Source organism: Tupaia chinensis, unplaced genomic scaffold, assembly GCF_000334495.1.
Source record: "Tupaia chinensis unplaced genomic scaffold, TupChi_1.0 Scaffold000478_3, whole genome shotgun sequence".
NCBI classification, from domain to species: domain Eukaryota; kingdom Metazoa; phylum Chordata; class Mammalia; order Scandentia; family Tupaiidae; genus Tupaia; species Tupaia belangeri.
The window spans coordinates 500,804-523,982 of record NW_006159990.1 but is presented as its reverse complement, the minus strand read 5'-3'; the positions used below and the strand labels follow the sequence as shown (position 1 = coordinate 523,982).

At 37.9% G+C, this 23,179-nt stretch overlaps 1 pseudogene; it reads left to right on the top strand.

The window, feature by feature from the left end:
• Positions 1 to 5,857: 5,857 nt before the first annotated feature.
• Positions 5,858 to 10,608, top strand: LOC102485627 (cyclin-C pseudogene; annotated as a pseudogene).
• The last annotated feature ends 12,571 nt before the right edge of the window (positions 10,609 to 23,179 follow it).

Below are 23,179 nucleotides of genomic sequence, written 5' to 3'. Positions count from 1 at the left end.
AATGCCGACGCACCAGAAGAGTAATCCATTGTTCATTTCGTATCCTGAAATGTTTGGGGTTCACTGTGATGATTATCGTCAGCTGCAGAGAGAAGTTGTGAAGAGATTCCTGGTGCTGGGTGGGCGCAGAGATTGGGAGTTACCTGAGAAAGTATCCCAAATGTCCACCCAGCACCAAGGAAAAACAACAAAACGAAGGGGCCAAATTCTCAACAATCCCCACTCTCTCAAGACCACGGCTGTCAGAACTTAGATAAAATGCACTAGGTCGGACTGGGCAGCCCACAGCACAGGATGAAGAGGAAAAAATAGATTGCAAGGCAGAACCAGCTGAACTCGCGAGCCCGCCTCTAACCCGGCCCTCCACTAAGTTCCTAAACCTCTCGGGGCCCGTTTCCACGCAGCGCCGTGGAGAAAATGCCCACGCAGGCTTGAGTGGAAATCAGGAGGGCCGTGCTGGAGGCCAGCTCCCACCCTCCCAGCCTGAGTAAGGGACCCACCGAGCTAGCGCCCACACACTCCGCAGCACCCAGGAAGAGGGCTGGGGGAGCCCGCGTTCCTGCATCAGGCTGCAGCCAGGCCATCGGGACGCCTTTGGCAGGCCGTGCACGTCGTACCTGCTCACACTTCCAGCCCGCGACCTCTGCCTCGCACGAAAGCGATTACAGCCCGGGAATCCGTGAGGTCTAACTCGGAAACAGGCGAAATTCCCGCCACTGCGCGCGCGCCTGTGGGGGCGGAGCCACGGGCTCCGGCAGCCAGTCCCCTCGCGAGGTCTTAGCAGACTCACGCCCGCTCTGAGTTATCGCGAGAGTCTATCGTTTTGGGACTAGGAGCGCGAATACACCCTTTTCTTTCTCCACCCCACCCCCTCTTTCTGTAATTGGTGCTTCGGGCTGGAAGGCTGGGCTTTGTCAGAAAACGGAACCAATTTGGAAGCAAGGTGAGAAAAGCCTCAGGACAGCGGGGTTATCCTCCCTCTGGGCCTAAGACGTTACCTGAGTGAGGCCAAAGCTAGAGTTTTATTCACACCCAGAACCGCGCCATCTCCTCTTCCTGGCCTACCGCCAGCAACTTTTTTGTTGGAATGAAGTACGCCTTTTGTTCATGGACTGTGAGCGACAAAAGTGCAAAAGAGCCGATCCAGTGTTTGGAAACACTAAGTGAGGTGGCCCTTGCTTTTGTTGTTAAAAACTGTTGCTCCCTTTCTTTCCAACACATCTGAACAGGTTTTTAATACACTGTTGTAATGGTTTAGTCCATCCACAACATCTTGCTTAACTTTTTAAAGTGTTTTTTTGTTTTGTTTTGGTTTTTTTTGGAGAGATTTTCACTGTAGGGCGCATGCGCTCGCCAGACAGACAGAGAGAGACATAGAGACAGAAAGCGAGAAATCACCCACCAGAGGGGATGGTCACGCCGCAATCCCTTCTCCTCCATTCTCCTCTCGGGATCTTGGGCACGCACGCACACGCGCCCGGAGTGAGTTTTAAGCCACCGGGTCCGGGACGTGAACCGCGGGCGACTATGTGGGAGTCCAGCGACATAGCCATTACGCCAACTGCTGGTTCCCTAAAGTGTTTTTTTAAAATCTCCTCAGAGAGCCTTCCAGCCTCAGAGATAACATTGCAGTAAGTATATCAGTACCTTGAGAACCAACAACGAATTTCAAATTCAAATACCCTGCTGTAATTTAAACGTTTGTCATTGCCCACTCGTTGCAGTACACCTCATCCTGCCTTCAGTGCCTGTATAGGGGAGTTGCCCTAACTTACCTGTTACCTAGACATGAGAATATTGTGCTCTGACACTTTGTTTAGTAGAGTTTTTTTTTTTTTCTTTTGGATAGTAGAATTTGATCAACAGCCATTACTCTCTATCTAATCACAGCATCCAGGCCAGACCCCCTTCTAAAGTTGAATGTCCGGGGACCAGCAGATGGTGTAATGGTTATGTTGCTGGACTCCTATGTAATCAACCACAGTTGGAGTCCCAGACCCACCCAGCGTGGCTTAATATTGACAATGGGTGCCTGTGCTTGGGTCCCCCAAATCCTGAGAAGTAAATGGAGGAGAAGGAATTGTGGTGTGGCCACACAGAGGAACTGGAGTGTGTGTGTGTGTGGGGGGGGGATTTCTTGCTTTCAATCTCTGCCTCTGTCTCTCCAGCAAATGCAAGTGCCCTATAGCAAAAATCTGTCTTAAAAAAAAATTAAATGTCTGATATTGAGTGATCAACTTGCTTGAATGTTGTAAGGGGGATGGAGAGAACCAAAATAAACTCTATAAATAATTTAAACTAGTACTATAATATTAACACATGTTAGTAACACACTTGATGAAGTGGCTATATACAAAATTATAGACAAGGTTACTACTAAACAAGAAGTCATGGTAAAGCACCCAAGGCTAATCAGAGAAGCATTATTACTATTAGGGTAAAAAGAGGATTACCTGAGCCCAGTGAGACTTAGGAAACAGTCCACCTATCTTATAGCCAACTATGGTGCCTTAATAACTATTGCCAACCTGTAACCCAGCAGGGAGGGAGGTGGAAGGATTAATATCCCAACCTCTTTGCTTCCTGGCTCTAATTTCCAACTGTGTCTCTCATGATCAAAAACAACCTAAAATTAAAGGACAAAATGCAGACTATAAAGTTCAGGTTACTGGGTTAGAGTCTAGACTGAAGAAGGATGGAGCATGAATCTGATAGAAAAGGGTCAGTTTTGGGACCAGCAGATGGCATAATGGTTACGTCACTGGACTATCACATAGTTGGCCACAGTTTGGATCCTGGACCAGGCGGCTTAAAACTCTGGGCACATGTGCATACATGCCCCATATCTCGAGAGAAGAATGGAGAAGGGATTGCGGCATGGCATCTTCCCCTGGGGGCTAATTTCTCACTTTCTGTCTCTCTGCCTCTTTCTGTCTATTCAGTAAGTGCGTGTGCTCTATAGCAAAAATCTCTCCGAAAAAAGGATCAGTTTCATCAAGAACACATAACAATGCTAGCTGTGTATATATCTAATAACAAAGCTTCCATATATATAAAAGTAAAAAATGCTATTACATATAGAAGAAATACACAAATCAACAATTAGAAACTTGAACACTCCTCTCTGTAACTATAACAATTAGACTGAAAATTAGTGTAGTTACAGAAGACTTCAATAGCACTACCAACCAACTTGACTTAATTGACATTTATTGGTAACTCAACCTAACAAATAACAGAATACAGATTCTTGACAGGTGTACATAGAAAATTCACTAAAATGGACCGTATTCTGAGCAACACAAAAAGAAAAAGGTTTAATAATGTTATTTAATTTTTAAATAATTATTTGATTTAACTTCATTTATTTATTTTAATTTGTCCAGAGAGGAACAGAGAGAAAGAGAGTGAGGGAGGAAAAGTGGGAAAGCAAGCCACCAGATCTGGGACTCGAACCACGGCCAGCCATGTGAGTCCAGTAGCCTTACCCTCCATGCCACCTGCTGGCCTCAATTTCATCAACTTTAAATAAATTGAAATTAGACAAAGTCTGAACACAGTCGAATTGAACTGGAAATAAAAGGCGAATGCACAAAAAACTCTCTAAATATTTTGAAATTAAGTAACACTTCTGATTAATCCATGAATCAAAGAAGAAATCACTGGATAAATTAGAAAACATTCTGAATTAAATAAAAATGAAAATATTAAAATGTATGTTAACTACTTAACATTAGAAAAGAAGAGCTCAAGTCAATAATTTAAACTTTTTTCTTCAGAAACTATAAAAGAGAAACAGCAAATCAAAACCAGAGCAAGCAAGAAGAAGGAAATAATAACAACTAGAAATAAGCAGAATGAAACAGAAGAATAAAGAAAGTAAATGAAACCAAGGTAGTTATTTGATAATATAATTAACAAACCCTCTAGCAAGACTGATTAAGAGAAAAAGAGTAGACACAAATTACCAATATCAGAAATTAAAGAAGTATCATCTCTATGCATTCTACATTTAAAGGGTGAATGCATTATGAGAACATTAAAAGCATTTTGTGCCAGTAAACATGGATGAAATGGACAATTTAAACTTACTTGAAGACATAAAATTCCAAAACAAACAAAAGAAGAAAAAGACAACTGATAACTTGAGTATCTCTGTGTCCATCATGTAATTTAAATCTTTGGTTAAAAAACCCACCGTCTCTGTATGAGTGTGTATGTGTGTGTCACACATACCACGCTACTTAGAAAAAAACTCCAAGACAAACTGCTTTGCTGTTGAATTCTTCCAGACATATAAGGAAAGAATAATCTCGGGACCAGCAATTAGTGTAATGGCTATGTCGCTGGACTCCCATGTAGTCGACCACAGTTCGCGTCCCGGACCCGGTGGCTTAAAAAAACTCACGCTGGGTACGTGTGCGTGCATGCCCAAGATCCCGAGAGGAGAATGGAGGAGAAGGGATTGTGGCGTAGCCATCTCCCCGGGGGGTGATTTCTTGCTTTCTGTCTCTCTGTTTCTGTCTGTCTGGCGAGCGCACCCACCCTATAGCAAAAAATAAACCTCTCAAAAAAAAAAAAAAAAAAAAACTCAATTTTATGCTAGCTCTTTCAGAAAGTAAAAGAAAATTGAATTCTTTAATAAGCCCAGCATTTTATTAGCAGTATCACACTGAAATCAAAACCTAACAAAGACGAGGAAAGAACATTGCAATGGGGGCCAGCAGATGACCTGGTGGTTAAGGGCACTGGACTCCCATATGGCCGACCATGGTTTGAGTCCTGAACTAGAGGCTTGTTTTCTCAATTTCTCCATCTTTCTCTATCACTGTGTCTCTCTCTGGTCAAGTTAGAAGAAAGAAAAGAAAAAAGAAAAAAAGAAGAGAAGAGAAAAGAAAAGAAAAGAAAGACCAACAAAGTAATTCTTTAAAAAAAAAAAAAAGAGAGAGAGAGAAAATCACAATCGAGGCTCAGTCATGGTGGTACACATTGATAAAAACCACATGGGAGGCCCAGATCTAATTCTTGATTAGAGGCCAAGTGTGGTTACCTGAACCTGTAATCTCAGCAATGGGAAGATGAGACAAGAAGATAGCAGCTTGAGGCTGGCCTGGACAACACAGCAATACTGTTTATTAAAAAGAGCCAGATTTGGTGATCTACACCTGTAGTCCCAGCTGGGAAGCTGAAGCAGGAACATAGCTACACTGTGAGATTCTGACTTTAGAAGAAAAAAGAAAGGGTTACATGTGACACTCTAGGGGCATTTCCACAAGGAAAATTCATGGCTTAAGTCATGTGATCATCCTGAATATGGTAGCCATGTGTGTGCCCATGATCAGGGGCTGAAGGCTAGGAGTGGATCGTAGCATCAGGATCCTGTTGCAGGTGCTCTCTCTTTCTCTTTTTTCCTTTCTCTCTCTTTTCTCTCTCCCTCTCATTGATAAACAAAATGAATAAATACATTTTAAAAAGAAAAAAAAGATCCAGTCCTATAAACTAGCAATTAAGGGAGCCAGATCTCTTATAGCCAAAACCAACCTGAAACTAGGTAGGTTGGTAGTTTGCCTAAGAAGTGTGATTTGTGTGCCAAGCACGGTTCAAATCCGAGCCCCAGTGGCATGAAAAATATAATAGGTGTGTATGCATGTGCAACAGACAGAATGAAGAAATGGGGGAGAAAGGATTTTGGTGTGACCATACCCTGTTTGGGGGTGCTTTTTTCCCTCTCTCTTCGGATCTCTGTCTTTCTCAAGTGAGTGCATGATCCCTTTTGCAATTAAAAGAAAATCACAATTTAATATCACACAGAAACAAATTTTAGCAAGTAAAATCCAGCCAGTAAATAAAGGATGACATGATAACAACACAGGTTTATCCTAGGAATGTAAGTTTAGCTCAAATTGCAAAATCAGAATAGTTCATTACATCACCAATCTAGGAAAAGAAAAACCACATCATCACCTCAAAAGGGGCAGAAAAGATTTAGCATTAGAAAAGATTTAACATCTGCTCATGATTTTAAAAAGAGCTGGGGAACCAGCAGTTAGCGTAATGGCTATGTCGTTGGACTCCCACGTAGTTGACCGTGGTTCGCGTCCCGGACCCGGTGGCTTAAAACTCAGGCTGGGTGCGTGTGCCTGCGTGCCCAAGATCCCAAGAGGAGAATGGAGGAGAAGGGATTGCGGCGTGACCATTCCCCCCTGGGGGGGGTGATTTCTCACTTTCTGTCTCTGTCTCTCTCTGTCTGGCAAGCGCACGCGCCCTATAGCAAAAACCTCTTAAAAAAAAAAAAAAAGAGCTGTACAAATTAAGAAGAAATTTTCCATAAATCCAATATATACTACGTATGACAAACCCTCTGTTAACATCATACTCAATCATGAATATGAATACTCTCTCCTTAAGATTTAAAAAAGGCAGGGACATCGGCTTTTTTCACCCTTTCCAAATTCTGTTGGGGGTAACTGACCTGTGGAAGAAGATTTGAGAAAAAATAAAAGTCATACAAATTGGAAAGGAAGAAATAAGACTGCCTTCAATCCTCGGATATGATTATTGATGTAGAAAAACCCATATAATCGCCAAAATATTTACTAGAACTAATGGTGAATTCAGCAATGTGACAATTTTGATATTAATATACAAAAATTAATTAAAAAGTGAGCATTTTGACATTACAATAGAAAATCAATACCATTTAATGGCATAATATGTAAATTCAACAAAATTTGCACGAGGTCTTGTATGCTAAGGACTATGAAATATTACTGAGAAAAATTTTGAAATATTTAATTAAATAAAATGACATAACATGATTATGAATTAGAGGACTGTATATTATTAAGATTATAGGGACCAGCAGTTAGCGGAATGGCTTTGTCACTGGACTCCCATGTAGTCGACCGCGGTTCGAGTCCCGGACCTGGTGGCTTAAAAACTCACACTGGACGCGTGTGCGTGCGTGCCCAAGATCCCAGGAGGAGAATTGAGGAGAAGGGATTGAGGTGTGGCCATCCCCCCTCGGGGGGTGATTTCTCGCTTTCTGTCTCTCTCTCTCTCTTCTGTCTGTCTGGCGAGCGCATATGCCCTATAGCAAAAACCTCTAAAAAAAATGATTATATTCCCACATTGATTTATAGATCCAATGGAAAGGCAATCAAAATCCCAGTGGTCTTTTTTTTTTTTTTTGTAGAAATTGAAAAATGCATTCTAAAAATTATGTGGACATGCAAAAGAGCTAGAATAACCTAAATGATTTTGAATAAAAATAGTATTGTAAGATTCCCAGTGCTGGGGCCAAGAGGTGACATAGTGGTTAAAGCACTGGACACCCATAACTGCTTGAGTCCCAGACCCAGTGACTTGAAACTCATGCTAGGAGTGTGTGTGTACAAAATCTGAAGAGGAGAATGGAGGAAAAGGGATTGTAGCACAGCCATCCATCCTGGGGGTGATTTTTTGCTTTCTGTCTCTCTGTCTCTCTGATGAGTGCATGAGCCCTATAGCAAAAATCTCTCAGAAGAAGAAGAAAGATCTACAGTGCTGATTTCAGGACTTCTTACAAAGTTAGAATAATCAAAATAGTGTGGTATTAATCTGAGAATGGAAATAACTAGGTAAGCAGGATAGAGAGTTTAAGAATAGACCCTCACGTATTATGGTCAATTAAATTTTTACTAAAGTAATTCAATGGTGAAAATAATCATCTTTTCAACAAATGGTGTTAGAAGAATGAATGCTGATACACTTGAAAATGAACTTTGTGCCAAACAGTGTTGTGGTGGTTAAGGTAGCTGTTATCCTACATGGCCAACTGCGTGGTTTGTACTGGACCTGGCTGTTTGGAAAACATGCCGGCTGCATGTGTGTACATGCTCAATGTCCTGAAAGGAGCAAGAAATGGAGGAGAAGGGATTGCATTCTGATCATCCCCTACTGGTTCTCTCTCACCTCCTCTCTCAATCTCTCTCTCTCTCTTTCCAGTGAGCACATGCACTGTCTGGCAAAATTTTTAAAAATGTGAACTTTGAAATTTACTTCACACTCTGCAAAATTTAACTCAGTATGGATCATAGACCTAAATGTAAGAGCTAAAATGTTAAAGCTATTATATGTTCAGATGGCTAGTAAACAGAAATGCCAGAGAAGAAAGGCAAAAGTAAGGCTAGACCTAAGGAGAAAAAACAAGTATGTGTGTTGTGCTGTAATGTCCATCATAAAATCAAGGAAATGTGTTTTGTGAAATAATAGGTATAATGCTGCTGGTTAAGTGTAATAATAATGGGATAAATTACCCATTGCATTTAGCAAGATATAGTTTATTACTGATGTTGGTAATAGCCATTTCATTTGAGTAGTGTGGGGAGGAAATGTCTGATTAGAGTAGATTGGACAGAAAATAGAAAGTGAGTCACCAAATACAGAAACATTACACAGAAACATAATCCAAAATAAAGCAGAAAAATATGGTGAGAGGGAGATGGGGGAATCCAGGCATGCAATTTGGAGGCTAGGAGGTATTAGAACAGGTTTTTGAAGTCATGGCAATTATAGAGTACAGGTTTAAAGACAAGGAGAATGATTGCTGGAGTACAGACATTGAAAAGATGAGAGGGGACTGTTTTGATTGCACAAATGATATGTCAGTCTCTAGTAAGGTCAAGGACAAATTTTCATTTCATACCTGTCAGGAAGACAGGTATGCAGATGAAGATGGCTGAAGTTGGTGAACTGAGTGGCCAGAAGTTAAATTAGTTCCTTTATTACTTGTCTTTATGAGATATTAACTGAGATATTTGCTACTATTTTCTCTTCGAGATATTAACTATTATCAGAAGAATGAGTGCTTAGAGATTTAGTGAGAGAAAAGGTTTGATAGGGTCATATTGGTGAGCAAAATTTGTGTATGTACTAGAGAAGTGTAGTAGGATTGTCTGAAAGTGTTGAGTGACCATTTGAGATTAAATTAGAATTCACTCAGCATGGTTTTGTCATTTTTCCCTAGCAACATTCAGCTACTTGGTGAAAGAAGGGAGGACATATGATAGATCTGAATGTTCAATTATTAGTGAACCTATTCTAATGTGATGTTCTTTCCTTTTAAATGTATGGTTGTGCATCACTTAATGACCAGGATCCATTCTGAGAAATGTGTCACTAGACAATTATGTCATTGTGCAAGCATCAGAGAGTGTACTTACACAAACCTCAGTGGTATAGCCTACTATGCACCTAGGGTATATTGTAGCCTGTTGCTCCTAGGCTTCAAACCTGTATGGAATGTTGCTGTTCTGAATATTATAGACAACTGTAATCCAATAGTAAGAATTTGTGTATCTAAAAATCTGAAAGATACAGTAAAATTACAGTATAAAAGATGAAAAATGAGGTAGTCTCATAGCCTAGTAGTTAAGGAAGCTGGATCCCACATGACTGTTCATGGATCAAATTCTGGTCCTTGTGCCTTGGAAATCACACCAGCCACATATGAGTGCATTCATCAAATCCCACCAGGATGGAGAAACAGAAGAGTGATTGTGTGTGACCATACCTCAGAAGGGTACTTTCTCCCTTTCCTTTTCCTTCTTTCTGTCTCGGTGAGCACACATGCGCTTTGATAATTTTAAAAAAAAGTTTTTAAAAATGGCACACCTGGGTTGCTGCCTTCATGGAGTGCTGCCAAGCTAATCTGATGGAGGAGCAGTTTCCAGACTGGCTGGGTCTATGGTCGCTCTGCTGACTGGTGCCTTTTTTTTTTTTTTTTTTTTAAATCAGGGCAAGCTGTTTTTCACGGCAGTGAACTTTTAGCAGAGCTCCCACTATTTGCAGTGAATTTTGGGTAAACAAGATCTGTTGAAGAAACATCTAAAGGACTTAAAAGTTTCTTTCAGAAGAACAGTATTGGAAATTGAAATTATTTTTTACAAATGTTTTCCAGATACTAGGTGAACATCTTAAATTAAGACTATGGCCTATTGCAAGAGATTCTATGCCCGGTATTCTCTGAAAAGTATAGATCTTGTACTGATGGCTACTACATGTGTGTTTTTGGCATCCAAAGTGGAGGAATTTGGAGTAGTCTCAAATACAAGATTGACTTCTGCTGCTACTTCTGTATTAAAACTATATTTTCATATGCTTTTCCAAAGAATTTCCTTACAGGATAAATTATATATTTAAATGTGAATTCTATCTATCAGAACTAATCATTGCTTGATAGTGTATCATCCTTACAGATCTTTGCTCCAGTATGTGCTGGACATAGTCTAAGATGACACGTTGCTTCCCTTTGCATGAGGATTGTGAATGATACCTACAGAGCAGATCTTTGTCTTCTCTATCCTCCTTTCCTGAGAGCTTTAGCTTGCCTACCTGTGTAGCACAGAGAAAGATGCCAGACAGTGGTTTGCTGACCTTTCTGGGGATGTGGAGATTTTGGAAATAATCAAGGTTATTTAAAAATTATATGAGGAGTTGAAGAATTTTGATTAAAGAAAAGAAATAGCAACTATTCTTAGTAAGAGGCAGAAACCGAAACTACCTCCAAATGGTGAAGGAGAGCAGGTTCCAAATGGAAGTCAGAACTCCAGCCACAGTCAAACATAGAACGTTCTGAAGAGTTCCGTAGTGGCCCACTTGGAAATAACCATTGGGTAATTTCAGTGATGTCTTCAGTGGAACGCAAATCAAAATGAGTAGCTTGTTTCTGTCAAGCATATTGGGAAGTGATTTTAGTTTTGCAAAATAAGTTTTTCCTTACCTAATTTGATTTTCATATGTAGTTGATTAAAACCTCTTCATTAAAGTTTGGAAAAGTTCTAAAGGGACCTACAGACAGACACATACATAGACATTTCAAAATTAATAGCTTTTGACTAGCGATAATTCTTAATTTGTATAATAGAAATTAAGCTTTTATTCATCCAAGAAACTTGGAGCATCATTTGTTTAAAAATTTCTTTGGTCATTGAGGGACCAAAAAAGGACATAAAAAGTAAGTATATGAGGGCCTTTTCCACTCTTTAAGTTTAACTTTAATTAAGGAATCAAATCTTAATAAAATTCTGAAAGATTTTGATAATGATGCTGATAATTTCAGGGAAATTAATCAAGTACCTACTGATTTAAAAGTGTATTTTATTCAGTAGATACCAGTCCAGCCTAGGAAAAAAAAAAGTACAATGTGTATAGCATATTTTGACATTTTAAAAGTTATATTAATTCTGTAACCATTTTGAAATTCTGGACAAACTTGAAAATCTTACATGAAGTTATTTACAATTAATTCGCAGGTATTTAGTCATTTTGATAGCTTAATTGGATATAGTTAATTCACAATTAGACATTTTGAAAGCTTAATTGGATAAAACACCTAAGAAGATTAAAGTTTGGTAAAACTTTAATGTTAATTTTCACTTTACTGTGAAAAAAAGTTTTTTTTTTATAAGATATACATACCCTAGTTTAATTTTGTGTCTTAATGTGAATTTGCAGATTTACTACAGGTACTTGAGCCAGGAATATAATCAAGTTTTAAGTCAGTTTGATACTAACCATTTTTTGAAAGAATTATTTATTTAATTTTATTTATTATTATTTTAAATTTGCTAGAGGGCACATGCGCTCACCAGGGAGAGATGGTGGGGGGGGGGAGTGAGAAAGCAACCTCCAGATCTAGGACTTGAACCATGGTGTGCCATGTGGAAGTCCAGTACCTTAACCACCACACCTGCTGGTCCCAGAAACTGACTAGTCTTACTTATCATTGAGTGTAGGACTTCAGACTAAACATCATGACAGTGGGACTTCGCTGCCTGTGGAAACTAATGAATTAATCACTTTCTCCAGATGTGAAGGAGAGTAGTAAATAACATTTGGAGTCATAGAATATTGATGTACAATGTATTGATTAAATTTTTTTACAAATCAATTGTGAACAAGGAATTATTAAATTAAATACTGATTTTTTAGTATAGAACTTAAAGAATAAAAATAATTTCTCCAATTTTTAGAAGAAATGACACACCTGTGTAAAGCCCTTAGTGTGAATAGAGTTTAGAAGAATGGAAGCTGCTTTAGGACAATCAGTAAGTGGTACGTAAATAGGAAGGCCTAGGACATTGCTGTACACAACTGTAGACTTTATTAACTCTGTACACTTAGGCTACATTAAATTTATTTTAAGTATTTTTCTTTCTTTAATAAAAAATTAATCTAGCTTACAGTAATTTTAACATTATAAACTTAAATATTTTAGACTTTTGACTCTTTTGTAATAACACTTAACTTAAAACACAAACACACTGTACATCTGTACAATAATACTTTCTTTTTTACATCTTTATCACATAAACTTTCTTCTATTTTCAAAATTAAAAATTTTATTTCTTTATTTTTGTACTTTTTAAACTCATTTTGTAAAAAACTAAGATAGAAACGCAAACACACTTACCTTAGCCTAAGCTGACATAGGGTCAGGATCATTGATATCACTGTCATCTGTTGCCACATCTCATCTCACTGGAAGGGTAATGATGAACAGAGCATGATATTAAATCAAGCATGAGAAAAGAATGATGCAATCAAAAGAGGCAGTAAGCATGAGATATACTGCCAGTGTAACATAGCATATTATTACAGTAAACTGTTTTCTGTTTGTTTATAAGTAGGTGTGCACTCTAAGAATAAAAACTATCATCAGGGTTCACATAAATCAGTAACAGTTCACATAATTTTCAAGTATTATGTACTATATGTAATTGTACATGCTACACTTTTTTTTTGGCTTTTTTTTTTATTTATCTTTTGTATTCCTCATGTATTTACTGCTTTTCCCCCCCTTGATTCCCTCCCTCTCACCCTTCTCCCACACTGTCTCTGGTATCCACAGTTGCTCTCCATGCTTTTATACTTTCCAATATTTCTACCATAGAGTGCAGACATTCAGTATGTATTAAGTGGGAACATACACTGTTCATAATCTGGCTTCTTCCCTTAGTAGTAAATCTTCCATATTCATCCACGTTCTATCAAATGCCAGGGTCTCACTGTTTTTTATAGCTGAGTAGTATTCCATGGCGTATATGTGACACACTTTTTTTTTTTTTTTGGTGACACACTTTTTCAATCCATTCAACTGTTCATAGACATTTCAGTTGGTTCCATGTCTTAGCTATTATGAATACATCTTAGCTATTATGAATAATGCTGCAATAAATATGGATGTGCAAGTGTTTTTCTGACTGAGTGCCTTCCTATCCTTTGGGTAGATATCCAGGAATGGAATTGCTGGATCATGTGGTAGTTCTTTGATCAATCTCCATACTGTTCTCTACAGTGCCTGCACTAATTTACATTCTCACCAACAGTTTAGTAGAGTTCCCTTCTCTCCACACCCTCACCAGTACTTATCATTCTTCTTTAAATTTTAGCCATCCTGACTGGTGTTAGGTGGTATCTCATTGTGGTTTTGATTTGCGTCTCCCTTATGATAAGGGATATTGAGCAATGTTTCATATGCTTTTTAGCTGTTCATATGCCTTCCTTATGCAGTTATCTGTTCAGCTCATTTGCCCATCTTTTAATTGGGTTGGTTCCCCCCTACACACTTCAGGTGAGCTGCTTGAGTTCCCTGTATATTCTGGTTATCTGTCCCTTATCTGAGGCATAGCTTGCAAATATATTCTCCCATTCTGAGGGTTGTCGATTCACTCTAATTATTGTTTCTTTTGCTGTGCAGAAGCTTTTTAACCTGATGTAATCCCATTTGTCTATTTTTGGGACTATTGCCTATGCTTTGGGTGTCTTATTTAAGAAGTCTTTGCCTACTCCAATGTCTCTAAGAGTTTCCCTGGTGTTTTTCACTAGTAATTTTATATTTTAAGGTTTTAGTTTTAAATCTTAGACCCATTTTGAGTTGATTTTAGTTAGTGGTGAGAGATAGGTGTCTAATTTCATCTTTTTGTAGGTGGATACCTAGTTTTTCCAGCACCATTTTCTGAAGAGAGTCCCCCCCCCATTGGATTTTCTGGTGCCCTTTGAAAAAAATCAATTGGCTATATATTTTGGGGTTTATTTTCAGGGTCTCTATTCTGTTCCATTGGTCTACATGCCTGTCTTTGTGCCAGTACCATGCTGTTTTGATTATCCCAGCTTTGTAATATACACTTCATTCTTTTAAGAGAGAGAGAAAGAAAGAAATAGAAATAGTTTGGTTTTTATTTTTAAGTTGATTTACCCTTCTCTTTCATGAGAGAGAAAGAGGTAGGCAAGAAAAACAGGGGAGCCTAACAGGGTTGCACAAGGGTGCAGTCTCCTCTAACTCCTCTAGCCAGCCAAGATCGTGAGCACCATGGACATGTCCAGTGTGTTCAAGTCAACCTGGAATCCAAACCCAAAGCCTTCCCATATGGCTGCAGCAGTGGTGCCCACTGCCTGCGCTGTGGCCAGCTGGGCTGAAATAGATATTTTTGATAGATTCTTTCTCATAATCTTCCTCCTGCATCCTCACAGTTAGCTAGGATTACAGGCAAACAAATCTGTGCCCAATGTATTCAAGTTGGCTTAGGAACTGAACCTTAAACTCTCATGCAGCCAGCAGACTCCCAAGCAGTGGCACAACTTGTGTACCGCTACAGTTAGGCCACTTGCTAAGTGTCTATACATAACTGGCAGTGCAGTAGGTTTGTTTACACCATTGTTACTACAAATATGTGACTAGCGTATTTCACTACAGTGACCTAAAAGTCATTATGTAGTACATGATGATATTCACAAACGATCTATTTGATAATCCAGTCTTATTCAAGGTCACACCCAAAGTCAAATAATCTATATGAATATTAAACTTTTAGGAGGAAAAGACACTTTTCACAAATTCAACAGAATATAATACATTCCAGTGGTTAAAAGCCCTCAACTTCAGAAAGTTTATCACAGTTTTAATTGAAATTGTACTTGAAGTTTAAGACCATTCCCTGGTATGTTTAAAATGAAACTTAGGATCATTTTATCTCATTATGGTAACTACTGTTAAACCTATCATTTAATTCAGCTTTTTATAAAAATCTGACTAATAGTCAATTCATTTCTAATGATCTTATAGAATTAGCTACCATTGAAGATACAGTGAGATTTCAGTCCTGTGTGATTGAAAATATTAGTTGTCTCTGTGAGCTATCTATTGCCCATGTATATACACCCTCAGTTGACTTGTTTTGGGCACATCTTATTTTATTGCACTAATTCTGTGCAATGGGTAATGAACTCTTGACCCTCCCAAGTGCTACTCACTGGCACAGATACAATTTTTAAAGTTTATTTTTTTTCATTAGTTTACATTATCATTATACATACTTATACTATAAAGTGGGATTTTTCAATGTGTGAATACAATGTGTAATGATCAAATCCAGATAATTAGCATATGCATTACTGTAAATATTTATGGTTACTTTGTGGTTGGAACATTCAGAATCCTCTCTTTTAGCTGTATTGATGTGTGTGATATTATTGTTAATCATAGTCACCCATTTGTGCTACAGAAACCCAGATTTTGTTACTCCTATTGAACTATAAATTTCTGTCACCACTAAAGATTCTGAACAATGAGACTTGGGCCCGGTGTTCCCTGGTTAGTATTATTCTGTGCATATTGTACACATTAATTCTGGAAAAGTAAAACATCCCTCACTCTTTTGGGAAATGACAGCAGAAGCTCCACCAAACAGAAATTAAGAGCTTTCTCAGACTGTATTGCATATGTTTCTTGGGTGATTTGAATCTGTATTCGTTCTTTAGTAATAAACCATCACTTTGAATATAACTTTCATGGAGTTCTATGAATTTTTCTAGCAAATTCTCAAAACTAAGGTTGTGTTTGAGAACTCCTTGAGCCTACAATTGCTGTAAAAGGAAGAGCACTCCTATGTAGACTGTCCATCCCTTAACTACACAGTTGACTGAATTCTTACAGGAGCATTGCTGCCAGCTACACTGATGGTAGCTGACACCTTTGTTGTAGCCTGTAGAGACTCTGAAGCAGAGGACTAAGCTAAGCCATGCCCTGATTCTTAAATGAGGTATTTTTGAAATAATTTTTTATGTTGAATAAAGAAGAGATAAGTTTTGTTTTTATTTTTGTTTTAAATTTGCCAGAGGGTGTGCGCCCTTCCTAGAGAAAGACAGAGTGAGAGAGAGAAAGTGAGAAAGCACCCCTCCCCATGGGGGAAATGATCATGCTGCAGTCCCTTCTCCATTTCTCCCTTATTTTGGGATTTGGGGTATAAATGCATGTGCCCCCTGTGTTTCTCAAGTTGTCAGGTCCAGGACTCAAACTATGTGTAATCAGTCAGGTGGGATCCAATTGCCCTAACCATCAGGCCACAGGCTGGCCCATTTTTAAGTAACTGGGTTTTGGTGTAACTTAGATAACTAATACAACTACTAACGCACTAAAAACAGACAAACAAAACAAAACAAACCTTGCTAGTGAATATCTAAATAGATTCTCAGTCTAACCACATAGCAACAAACTCCTTTCAGGTCTCACTGTATATTTTTTACCTAATTAACTTATTCACAATCAGTTTTTGTTATTAATTTCTATCCAGATTACTCTTAAACTTATATCTGTATCCAAAACCTCTCTTTTGAGCAGTGGATCTATAAATAAAACTGCCTACTTAGTATCTCCTTATGGATGACAGAAAATTCAGTGTAGTAGTGGTTTATGAAAATAATAACAACACTAAAAAAAAAAAAAAAGAGACACTCTCATTCCCTTTTACTTGAGAGCTAGGATTAGCATGGCACTCTGTGGTAGATAGAATGAAAATGGGTTGAATTTTATCAGTCAGCAAACTAAAGCCTAGAGGCCTAATTTGGCCAGCCACTTGTTTTTGTTAAGGAATCATTTATTGGAACACAGCCACATCTATTGGCTCAAGTATCTTTTATGGCTGAATTGAGAGGTTGCGAGGAGGAGTATATGGTTCACAAAGCCTAAACTATGTACTATTTGACCCTTTATAGAAAAAGCTTGCTAATCCCCAAATCCTACTATTTGATTTGTAAAGTTACATCTATTTAAAGCCATTCATTTTCTTGAAAAATTAAGATTTTTTGCCTCTGAAAGCCAGTAGTTACAAGAAAATGTGTTTTAAATTTGTTCCTACAACACAACCCTCTTCCCCAAATATCTTCTTTAAATTTCTGTTTTCTGTAGGAGTGCGTGAGAGGAAGACTATTTATTTTTTTCCTTGTGTGTGTGTGTGTGTGTATGTGTGTGTGTGTGTGTGTGTGTGTGTGTGTGTGTGTGTGTGTGGTCTGGATAATCTTCATAAAGTCAGAATTCTAAGAATCAGTGTGCCAGAGCATGAAACTGCCTTAGTGGTTACTGTGTGGGACACTCTGGTGTACCTTCCAGATTTCTCCTCCAGGAGAAGATTCTCCAGCTGCTGGAAGTGCTTTTCTCAGCTCTTAGCTGTCAACATTTTTCAAAATTACTTTGGGTAAAAAGAGGCATTTGTCATTTATGACTGTTGATATGAGGGTATAGATGCCCAGTCCTCCTTCCTTCCTAACTTGGGGTCCAGTTTCTGAGCTCCCATCAGGTGATGGAGGCCTGACTGAGACTGCTTTGCAGCCCAACAACTCCCTCTGCACAGTCCTACTTTTCTTCCCTTCCTTCCACAGGTTGTTGTTCCCATGAGTACACCCTGATAAGTTTCTTCCATTTCAGTCCCTACCTCAGAATCTTCCTGGGGACCACACCAACAAAAATAACCTGATCTGATTTCCTGGTTTTAGGAAGCTGAATCTTAAAGATACTTCTAAACAAAATGTTGGGAACAGGAAGAGTCAGAATTTCTGGACTCAAAGGTAGTGCGTTTTCCCTAAGAACATGATAGCTCCTTTCATTACAAAGAGATCTCTGATCACCAATCTCTTAAACCTCTTTACAAAGGCAAAGATTTAAATAATCTATACATTATCATAGCCTCCTTTGGATATTTTGCTATCATGTCAAAAGACTATGTCAGTTAAGCTTCACTTGAATCTGTTCACTGGATTATGATGGTATAGAGAGATTGTGAGTTTGATTCCCATGAATTGACATACCTGAGTTGATTCGCACATTATAGATTTTTTGAAACTGCATAATCTTGGCAAATTTCTCAAACCCACTGAGTGTCAAATTGATTATCTGAGAAATAGATGGCAACACTATTTATGAGAGGCGTAGAGGACCTTTAGTTATCTGATAAGTAGCATGCATTCTATTTAATTGTATTCTATTTCTGAAAGGAATTGCTGGAAATTCTAACACATTTTCATTACTATAATAGTTAGAAAGAATGAGAACTCCTGTTCCTACCCTCAGGAAATCTCAAATCCTGGTAGAGACAAAACTTGAAATCTAAAACAATTAGATATGTAAGGCAGAAACTGAGTCCAAATGGTATGGAATAGACAGGAAATAAGAATCAAGATATGATTTAATATGGTTATTGTCCTTTAAATAATCTATAGGTCAGAAGAAACCAAATTACCATTTTTCAAATTAAAAGCATGGAGGAACTTTCCTTTTCCATTTTCTACAATTGAAAGGATAATAAAAGAATCAGGTGAAACATTAAAACTTTTTAAATTTAAATTTTCATGAAAAAATTCACTACTTCTGGTGTTCAGTTCTATAGTTTGAAAACTGAGTGTCACAATTAATGTAAAATATTCCCTCACTCCCTGCATAATTTCTTTATGCAAACACTTTGTTGTCAAAAAACTTCCTTCCATCCTTTTCCAATCCTGAGCAACCATTGATCTGTTCTCTGTGTCTGTATTTTTGCTGTTTTTAGAATGTCACATATATGAAATTATGTAGTACACAGCCTTTTTTTTTTTTTTTTCGAGGTTTTGCTATAGGGCACGTGCTCTCGCCAGAAAGACAGAGAGAGAGACAGCGAGCCAGCAAGCGAGAAATCACTCCCCAGCGGGGATGGCCACGTTGCAATCCCTTCTCTTCCATTCTCCTCTCGGGATCTTGGGCATGCATGCACAAGTGCCCAGCGTGAGTTTAAGTCATCAGGTCTGGAACTTGAACCGCCGTTGACTACATGGGAGTCCAGCGACATAGCCATTACGCCAACTGCTGGTCCCAGTACATAGCCTTTTAATATGGCTTATTTCTCTTGACATAATATGTTTGAGATTCATTCATGTTTGCTTTTGGGAGGTTTTTTTACTTTTGGGGTGTTATGAGCACATCTGCTGTGAACATTTCTGGTTTTGTTTTTGTTTTTGTTTTGTGTGTGTGTAGACATAAGCATTTTTAAAATTTATTTTATTGAACTTTATTTTATTTTAGTTAGTTAGTTACTTTGACCAGAGAGGGACAGAGTGAGAGAGAGAGAGAAAGTGAGAAAGCAAGCCTCCAGGTCTAGGACTCGAACTGTGATCAGCCATGTGGAAGTCCAGCACCCTTAACCACCATTCCACCTGCCGGCCCCAATATAAGCTTTTTAATATTATCAGTATTTTTTCAAAATTTTGCTAAATGGCACATGTGCTCATCAGAAAGAGTTGGAGGTAGGGGGAAGATAAGAAAGCATGCCAAATGGGAGATAGTCACACCATAATCCCTTCTTCATTTGTCCTTTCAGGATTTTGGGCATGCACACACGCACATCCAGCATGTTTTTCAAGCCACTAATACCTGGACTCAAACCATGCAGTCAGGCCTGTGGGATCCAGCCATCTTAAACACCACGCCACGGAATGGCCCTGCTTTTATTTTTCTTGAATAAAAATGTAGTAGGAGTGGATTTGCAGGATCCTCAGGTAAATTTATGTTCAGTATTTTAAGAAACTGCAGAATTAATTCACCATTTTATATTTTGCCATCACTATATAAAGATTCCAGTTTCTGCATATCTTTGACAACACTTGTTACTGTCTTTTTTATTATAACCATTCTTGTGGGTATGAAATAGTTTTAATTTGCGTTGCTCTTATAACTCATGATATCAAGCACATATTCATGTATTTATTAGCCATCCATATATGTTCATTGGGTGAAATGAAATGTGTTATCAGATATATGATTTGTAATTATTTTCTTAGTGTGTGGCTTGTTTCTGTTTTTCTCATTTCAACTTTATTAATTTCTGCTCTTATTTTTATTATTAATTTCTTTCTCTTTGTTTTGGTTTTAATTTTCTCTTTCTAGTATCTTAAAGGAGAAGCTTAGATGATTGATTTGAAATCTTCTTTTCTAATGAAAGCTTTTAATAATACTAATTTTCCTTTAAGCAGTTCTTTAGCTGTGTTGCACAAATTTTGAACATGTTATATTTCTGTATTCACTTAGTCAAAAATATTTTCTAAGTTCTCTTGAGACTTCTTGGACCCATGGGTTATTTAGTAGGGTGTTTCTTCATTTCCAAATATTTGGGACTTTTGCAGGTATCTTTTTATTATTGATTCTTGTTTAATTTCATTGTGGTTAGAGGATGTATTTTGTATGATTTCAATCTTTTATTTATGTTATAGGTTAACACCCAAAATATGGCCTATCTTTTTGAATGTTTTATGTTGGGTAGAATGTTCTCTTAATGTCAGTTATGTCAAAAGATTGATAGTGTTATCAGGTTTCCTATATCTGTTTTGATGTTTCTTCTATTATTGCTGAGTGTGGGATTGAAGATTTATCTGATTATCCTTTTTACCAGTTTTTGTTTCACATGTTTTGGAACTGTTTTTAGGCTCATATGTATTTAGGACTGCTATGTCTTATGGATGAGATGACCCTTTTATCATGATTTTTTTCTCTGTATGCCTAGTAACTTTCTTTGTTCCAAAGTCTATCTTGACTAATATTACTATAATCACCCAGCTTTCTTTTTATTAGTGTTTATATGGTATATCTTTTACAATGATTTTACCTTTATCTATATTAGTATATTAAAATTATTTTCTTATGAACAGCATACAGTTAGATTTTGCTATTTTTATCCAGCCTGACAATCTGTCTTTTTATTCGTGAGTTCAGATTGTTTTATTTAATGGAATTATTGATATGTTTGCATTTAGGACTTCTCATTCATTATTTTTCTATTTTCCCTCTGGGTTTTGCTATCACTGTTGTTGTTTCTGTGTTCTCTCTTGTATTTTTTTGGACTATTTGATTTATTTTTTTTAATTTTTGCCAGAGAACAAATACACAGGACAAAAAGAAACAAAGAGAGAGGGAAGATGAGAAAGCAACCTCCATGGAAGACAGTCACACAACAATCTCGTCTACATTTATTCTCTGTTTTGGGAGTTGGGACAGAGATGCACAAGCGCCCTGTGTGTTTCCTAAGCCACCACATCCAGGACTCAAACCATATGGTCGGCCACAGGGTATCCAGCCACCTTAACCACCACCCCCTCAGGCTGACCCTATTTGATTATTTTTAATATTTAATTTAAATTTATCCATTAGTTTTTTTTTTTGCCCTATCTCTTTATAGTATATTTATAATGCTTTTCTTGTGGATCATAATATCTACACTTAATCTTTCAGAACACAAGGACTTAACATTTTCCAGTTCAAGTAAAATGTAAACTACCTTACAGTTCCCTTTCATGTTACAGTTGTTGTCTATATTATTATTAAAAAATTATGCAGACATTATAACCTTTAATTGGAAGAGATATAAAGACTACTAAAAATAGATATAAATAGACTAATGTCTATTATATTTACTAAAATATTTACCATATGTGTTATACTTTTGTTCATTTCTGAAGTTCCAGTTTTCCCTTTGGTATCATTTACGTGCAGCCTGAAGAACTCCCTTTAGCATTTCTTTTAAACTAACTCTCCTAGCTATAATTCTCGGTTTTCTTTCATGTGATAATGTCTTTATTCACCTTAATTCCTGAAGTGGATTTTCAGGAGAAATATTCTGGGGTTGATAGTTATTTTCTTTCAGATTTAAAAGGCAGTATTCAACTGTTATCTAGCCTCAGTGATTTTCATTGGAAATCTGCAGTCATTTAAATAATTGTCTTCTTAGTGTAATGTGTTAGTTTTATCTAGTGGCTTTTAAGGTTTTTTCTTTATTTTTGAGTTCCAGCAATATCATAAGGATGGATGTGTGCATAGATTTGTCTGATTTATTCTATTTGTGGTTTATTGATCTTCTTGATTCTGTAATTTTATGTGTTTTTTTTTTTTTTTTTTTTCAAAATTTAGGAGATTAAAAGACTTTCTTGGGGGGGAGGAAGAGGTTTTTGCTATAAGGCACATGTGCTCACCAGAAAGACAGAGAGAGACAGAGAGACAGAAAGCAAGAAATCACCCCCCAGGGGGGATGGCTATGCTGCAATCCCTTCTCCTCCGTTCTCCTCTCGGGATCTTGGGCACACACGCACACACACCCAGTGTGAGTTTTAAGCCTCCAGGTCCAGGACTCACACCGTGGTCGACTACATGGGAGTCAAGCAGCATAGCCATTACTCCAACTGCTGGTCCCAAAAGACTTTCTTTTTTGTTTTGAGAAATTTTTGCTATAGGATGTGTGCTCTCACCAAAGAGACAGAGAGAGAAAGAAAAAGAGAAATCACCATCAAGGGGAGATGGCTATGCCCCAATCCCTTCTCCATTCTCCTCTTGGGATTTGGGGCACACATGCACATGCACTCAGCATGAGTTTCAAGCCACTTGGTCCAGGACTCAAACCATGGTTGGCCATGTGATAGTCCAGTGTGTTAACCACCCTTCACCTGCTGACCCCGCCAAAAATTATTTTTTAAGTTCCATTATTTCCTGAGAGAGAGAGACACCCTGGACAAGGTCTTACCTTACTGCAATCTTCTTCCAGATCCCAGCTAGCCCTGACACACCCCATTCAGCATGTTCAGGTGGACTCTGGATCCAGGATCCAAACCATGGTCTTCCCACCTGGGTTTGGCATCCTGCAGACACATCTCATAGACACATCCTACCACCTGTATCACTAGCTAGAACAATTTGGGACACTTTTAGCTATTATTTCTTTAAATATTTTTTCTGCATTAGTTTGTCCTCTTTTACAGGAAATCAAATAACATGAGCTTTTGATACTGTGCCACAGGTCCATGAGCTATTTTTCACTTTTCTTTCTTTTTTAAAAAATTATTTTTCTCTCTG